Raw genomic sequence first — 7,427 nt, 5'->3', positions numbered from 1 at the left:
ATTCGTGGTGAAAAAGGAAGTGGATTGTAATTACGACACAAGGAACATATCCGATATCATCTGTGAAACGGTTATTCCATAACGGTCAACCGACTCGTAATGGCGTCCGTAAAATTTACAAAGGAATGATTTCAACTTCACCATTTGGAACTCTTGGTTTAATAGCTTCCTTGTGTGCAGCAACCCCCTATCAATGAAATCATGATAGGAAATACAAGCCCGGGAATATCGCATCAATTGGGAGATATATACTCCGTATGCAGGCGCTGCTAGAATGTTGCTACATAGAAATGGAAAATTTACAATTGGGAAGCTGAAATCATCTCTTTTATCGTAAAGTTTTGTTTTCAACCGACCCTCATGGTCAATGTCTAGATGTATGTCAAGATATGAGGCAGACGTTACTGTATCTGTTGTATCCTTTATGTCTAGTTCGATGGGATAGATGCGTTCAACATAGTCACCAAATTTTGAATTATTTAGTGAGAGAACATCATCTATATAGCGGAAAGTAAAGTTAAAGGATATTGCTAACTTCTTATCTCTCTTCCTAAGAAGTTCCTGTATAAAGTCAGCCTCATAATAATAAAGAAACAAGTCGGCAGGAAGATGGGCACAATTGGTTCCCATTGGAATGCCGACAGTCTGTTGAAAAACACGTTCTCCAAACGTAACAAATATGTTGTCAATCAAGAAATCAAGCATCTTGATAATGTCAGTTTCAGAGAATTTTTTGTTTAAATCAGAGTGATTCTTTACAAAGTAGGATTTATCCCTCCCCAAGACACGATACTTGTATCTTCGTTCGCCATTCTTTTTTATGAAACAAATCAATACCAACTCTTTCAATTTGTCTTTTAGTTTGGAATGGGGAATACTTGTGTAAAGTGTAGAAAAGTCAAATGTTTTAATACTATTGCAAGATGAGAGTCTTAGATTGTATGTACTCTAAAAGATCTTTGGAATTTTTTAGTATCCACATCTTATTCACGCGGGAGGGTTGAGATCTCACAAAACATGTTTAACCCCGCAGCATGTTTGCGCCTGTACCAAGTCTGGCTTTTATTAGTCTTGTATTTTTTTTTAATTTTAGTTCATTTATATGTTTTGGAGTTGAGTGTGACGTCCATTTTCATTGAACTAGTACACATTTTTGTTTAGGGAACAGCTGAAGCCCGCCTCCGGGTGCGGGATTTTCTCGCTGTGTTGAAGACCCATTGGTGGCCTTCGGCTGTTTTCTGCTCTTTGGTCGGGTTGTTGTCTCTTTGACACATTCACCATTTCCATTCTCAATTTTATGATCACTGCTTTGTAATAGACAAACGAGCCGAGACAGATTTTAAACCTTCTATAGCTAGTTCATGAGGTAACAATCTACAGGAAAATATGGCAATCTACATATACACGTTATTCTGACTCCGAGCCTATCAGTCTGGTTCTTACCCCTTAATACCGCATGATAAGCACAGAAGAGACCAATTTCAATTTTCACGTTCTTGGTTTGAGCCTACCGCGGATCAAACCCTGACCTCCTGACCTCCTGCACTCATCAAACTACCACCAGAGCACAGATTCGGTTACATGTACGCAATCGCTGAATTTTCAGTCCATTAAATAAACTGTTAATTACTGTAGTGCCGGAAATTATTGAAAAAGAGTACTTATTATTTGACTTTAAATTTAATTATGAATGAGATTTTGATAAATCATTAAACTTTAAACCAAGCACTGAAAATAAGTTTTGCATTTAAATGACTTTGCAATTGAAAGAAAACAGAAATTGTATTGCAACAGATGTCAGGAACATGTAATTTCAGGAAAAATGAAAGCATGCAAAGATGAAAGAATGTAAACATTATCATGACACAGATCATACTCGTCAGACGACATTTTGTGGCGGGATTAACGCTTATCACTTCGATCAAACGAGCGTTCAACCCCAGACGTTGTTTTAACAGATTTCTTGTCTATTATTTGGAATTTAATTATATTCCTTCAAGATTGAACATGGATTTTGGAACAAAAACTTGACATACGATGATTAATAGCTTAAAAAGCTTGTTTACTTTATACTTGTTTAAGGTTGCATCACGAGAAGCTTGCTATCGATTTCAGCTATATAAAGTCAGCAAAGAATTAACAATTCTGTTTTTTTCGTCATTACTGTTTTTGTTACAATTCTACTCTTCACAATATGCTTTTATTATATATTCCTGATATTTTAAATACTGATAAATATGAAAAAAGGATAGGCGAAATAAACCAAAGGGGTATTCAAACTTATAAGTCGAAAACAAAATGACAATGCCATGGCAAAAAACAAAATGACAATGCCATGGCAAAAAACAAAATGACAATGCCATGGCAAAAAACAAAATGACAATGCCATGGCAAAAAACAAAATGACAATGCCATGGCAAAAAACAAAATGATTAAAAGACAAACAATTAACAGTACACAAAACACAACATAGAAAACAAAAAACTGAGCAGTTTCAAAACATCTTAACCCCATCCCCCAAACCCCCACCCTTGTTTTCATTGGGGTTCGTGTTGCTTATGTAGTGTTTTATAGGCTAGTGTATTTTTCTCCATAATTACCACGACTTTGTCGGTCTCTCTTCGACTTATGAGTTTTGATTCTCCCTCTGGTATTTTTCGCCCCTGGTTTTAGATTGAGTTACATGACCCTCATCCAAATAATATTATTACATAAAATATGCCTCATTTCTGGTCATATAAAACAGTTTCGAGTTAACCAATATGGTCAAAAGAAACACGTTACAGGTGAAGTTGTTTGGCACATGTGATTTATGTTATCTTAATCATCTTTGTTTGGACGAGAACAGTCCGGGTCAGTAAAAATCGTATGAAGAAAAAAGATATGGATGGATCGATAGATTCCTGACAGTCCAAAGTCCAGCAGCAGTTATTACAGGTTTTGCCTTCTGCACAGCCAGACGTACTCTAATAAAAAGGTAATACTTCCAAATATTTTCTCGATATGTTATCACCTCTTTAACTACCAATTATTGAGACGTGGAATGTAGTGCTAGTACCCGTAATAGTCGTTGAAATTTAAGATCCGGTAATAAATGAATATTGTCACGGTTTGATAGGTGTCAGCATACGTATATTTAATTTATCTTCCATTATGGAGACGAGTATGTATTCACACGCACTTCTCCTTTTAGATACAGTCGGTATTAAATTTCAAATATTTACAGAAGTTTATTGTTCGTATGCAACAACACGACAATAAACTAAATCTGTCAGCCATGTTTACGTTTCGAGATAGCACAAAGAAGTACTCAGGTTGAAATCACTAAATGATCATCATAGTCCCTCGTGTATCAACGGATCGTATTTAAGTTAAATAGACAGTCCAATACAAATATACAAACTTTAAAACCGCTTAAAGTGGTGAAGTTGAAATCATCCCTTCGCACGTTTTACGGACGCCATCACGAGTTGGTTGACCATCACGGATGATAGCGGATATGTTCCTAATGTCATAACTACAATCCCGTTCCCCTTTTCCCGAATGTTACCTACCGAATTATACATATTACCGGGTTTGTACTAACATGGGCAACACGACGGGTGCCACACGTGGGGCAGGATCTGCTTACCCTTCCGGAGCACCTGAGATCACTCCCAGTTTTGGTGGGGTTCGGGTTGCTCAGTCTTTAGTTTTCTATGTTTTGTTTTGTGTACTATTGTTTTTCTGTTTGTATTTTTCTTTTTTAGCCATGGCGTTGTCAGTTTATTTTCGACTTTGAATGTCCCTCTGGTATCTTTCGCCTCTCTTTTACAGACCTTTTCATATGAAACAGTGTGCAAATAAATTTAGAGAGATAATCGATTGATTGATTAATTAATTGGCGTTGAACGCCACTTCCGACACTATTGTCCTATTTCGTTGCGGTCAGTGCCCCCCCCCCTTTATGAAAATTTCTGGATCCGCCACCGAGTGGTGCAAAACTTCTGTTAAAATTGATATGGGCGATTTGTGGACAAAAAGTAAGCACGGAGGAACAGCATAACCGACAAACGAAGTACGAATACAAAGATCACTAAATGTTTTCGCTTCTGTATGTGATGGTTCAGTAGGTTGGATATAACAATAAATCAAAAAGACCTGCAGTGTGGATTCACTGGTCCAGGTATGAAGGCTAAAAATTGTTGTCTACAACTGCTATTGTTTTACCAATAATAAATCTGTTAATGAATGTTGAAAATAATGAAAATGACCGTTATACGATTTTCAAAAAGTACATAACGACATATGGGTCCTTGCGATTATCTCTGGAATTTTCGAAAGCACTATTTGTGTATCAATCTATTAGAATACCACATAAGGATTTTCACCTCTCTATATCCTAATATATTGTGTACTTTCGAAAAATATTATTGAAAATAAGAAATAAAAATGCAGGAGGACACACTTCTGGACTGTTTTATTTTGTTACTTTGATTGTCACTTTCCGTAGTGTGCCTTCCCACTGTTTGGTACATAGGTTCTTGGGGTAATAATTTTTTTAGCTCTCCCCCTTTTTCCCAAAATCCGTTATTTTTTGTTTTCTATTGATTTCAATTATTTTCGCGTTTTTCTGTATTATATGAACATAAATATACTAGAAATACTATATAGAGAGAATCTCTCTATATAATATATCAGTGACCGCCGTGGATTGTAAACTTGGAATTGATATTAAATAGCAAATACTAGTTATTTCTAGTATATTTATGTTTTAGCAACGCTGTAATAACAAACAACAAAAAACGAAAGCAGTATGAAATAAAGTAGCCGTAACAGATAAAGCTTTCTCCTAAACGTTATATAATTCAATCATCATCAGGAGCCATTAATTGACACATCAGTTTACTTTGTTTTTATTTTGATACTACGAAGTCAATCACCTTACAACGATCTAAGAATGCGATGTGAAGTTTAGATAGGGTTGAGTTTTTTGATATTCTACCGACATTTTGTAGCTTGTAATGTTTTTTGATTGATTTGTATGCGTAATCAAATTAAAAACATCAACGTTCATGGATATTAGGCAATGTCATAAAAATAACTTGTTTTTCTAGCGTCAATTTTATTTTATGAAATTGTTTACTTATTTATTAGTATTTTGTTTATTAATTTTTAGTTTTACGATTCTGAAATAACTACAGGAAATATTGGCAGCTACGTTGTACTAACTTTAATACATTTTAATGCATTCTATAGTAGAAATACTGATCGTATAAGTATATAAGCGCCGAGTATACATTGTAACAAGAGGAACGATATGATTAATGTCTGAATAAAATCTACATCGATACAGTCTTAATAATTTATTTCAAATACTATTGGCTTTTTGTTTATATATGTGATAAAACATCCATATATCTTTTTTTCTTTTTACTCGTAAAAAACACAAATATCGATTATCAGGCCTACATCACGCGCATCCTGAAAACTGATTATTGTGTCACTTGGCACGTGAGCCTATAGAAAAAACTTAACATTTCGATATTATCTTTGACAGTTAATGAATTTACAGTAGAAATTTGTAATTTTGATTGACAGTTGATTTTATGATGTTTGTTTCGTGTCTGTAGAAGTATTTATGGGTCATGTGCAGTTTTGATTAGAGAATAGTAGATTATTCATTGACAATTGACATAGATGTAAATAAAAACAATAAGATGCTACAGTGTAAAACATATAAGTATGAGGTAAAATTGAGAATGGAAATGGGGAATATGTCAAAGAGACAACAACCCAACCAAAGAGCAGACAACAGCCGAAGGACACCAATGGGTCTTCAATGCAGCGAGAAAATCCCGCACCCGGAGGTGGTCCTCAGCTGGCCCCTAAATAAAATTGTGTGCTAGTTCAGTGAAAATGGACATCATACTAAACTCCAAAACATATAAATGAACTAAAAATAAAAAACAAAGACTAACACAGGCCAGAGGCTCATGACTTTGGACAGGCGCAAACATGCGGCGGGGTTAAAAATGTTTTGTGAGATCTCAACCCTCCCCCTTTACCTCTAGCCAATGTATGAAAAAGAAACACATAGAAATACGCACAGTAAAAACTAGTTTAAAAGAAGTCCGAGTCCGATGTCAGAATAGGTAACAAATGAAACTAAGCAAAATGACAATGATACATAAATGAATAAAGGACTACTAGCAGTTACTGACATGCCAGCTCCAGACCTCAATTAAACTGATTGAAAGATTATGTCTTCATCATATGAAAATCAAGTACAATCCCTCTCGTTAGGGGTTTAGTATCATATCATCATAACATATATGAGAAGAACATAACCCGTATCATGCCAACAACTGGTTTTAGAATAAATGTGTTTATTTCCGATGCAAAGACCCTATGAGTGAATCAATATTAATACCAAAATATGCAATCCTTAATGACTTGACAACAGTATCGTAACTGTCTGGAAAGGGGAGGGTGTTTTCATTTCTGTACTTTTTTAAGGAATTTTTTCTCTATTATTTGTATTTTAGCACCAGCTTATTCTTTATTCTATTGTTTTGCTTTATTTCTCTATTTTGTCCCTTTATATTCTTTTCTTTGCCAAGTATTCTCTATTCTGTTAATAAACTTCATCCAGACCCTCAAAGATTGCATCATAGATTATCCAGATGATTTTTAACAGAATTTATTATCAAACACTTATAAAAAAATGATTACCAGTGAGACAATATGTATCCATAAGACCAAAGGACAAAAAGGAGAGAGAAGAGATAACATGAGTCCAATAACAAAAGCCAACAATAAAAACGTTTAAAAGACACATAACAGTAACAAAAGATTCCACAGGAAACTAAGAACCCCGCCAAAACAGAGGTTCTACCCAGATGCTCAGGCTAACAACCGAACAACAATAGACCTATTACCTATTGATAAAATGTGATTAGCGTAAATATATATACAATTTGATGTTATTTTTAGTAGGTAGTTGTGCTTGTAAGAATGAAATGAATATATTTACTTTTTAGTATTCATAATATTTGATAAAAATGGTTTCAGTTTGAAATTATACTTCATTAAAGATTCATTTGCTATCGTAAAAAACTAAATTAATATATTTTAAAGATTTGCCGTTGTAACTTTCACTATACTAGTAGAATAGTACACATGTATGTCGTACAGTCAAAAATATATAGCAAAAATTGCGCACGATTATATTTGGGGAAAGTATAAAACATTTTTTTATTATCCGATCTATTCCTGGTTGGGCTTTTTGGTTAACTAATGGAATACAATTCAAGTCGACATTAAACGAACTTTTTACTACTTCTTTATCGTAGTGGTCATCTCCCGAATCGAACTGTTAATATAACTGTAGACCACTCTACCATCGAGGTCACACGGACAAGACAGCCTGAGAGCTTGTAATGCTG

Source organism: Mytilus californianus, unplaced genomic scaffold (genome assembly GCF_021869535.1).
Source record: "Mytilus californianus isolate M0D057914Y unplaced genomic scaffold, xbMytCali1.0.p SCAF_12, whole genome shotgun sequence".
Taxonomy (NCBI): domain Eukaryota; kingdom Metazoa; phylum Mollusca; class Bivalvia; order Mytilida; family Mytilidae; genus Mytilus; species Mytilus californianus.
This window is presented reverse-complemented; position numbering follows the sequence as displayed.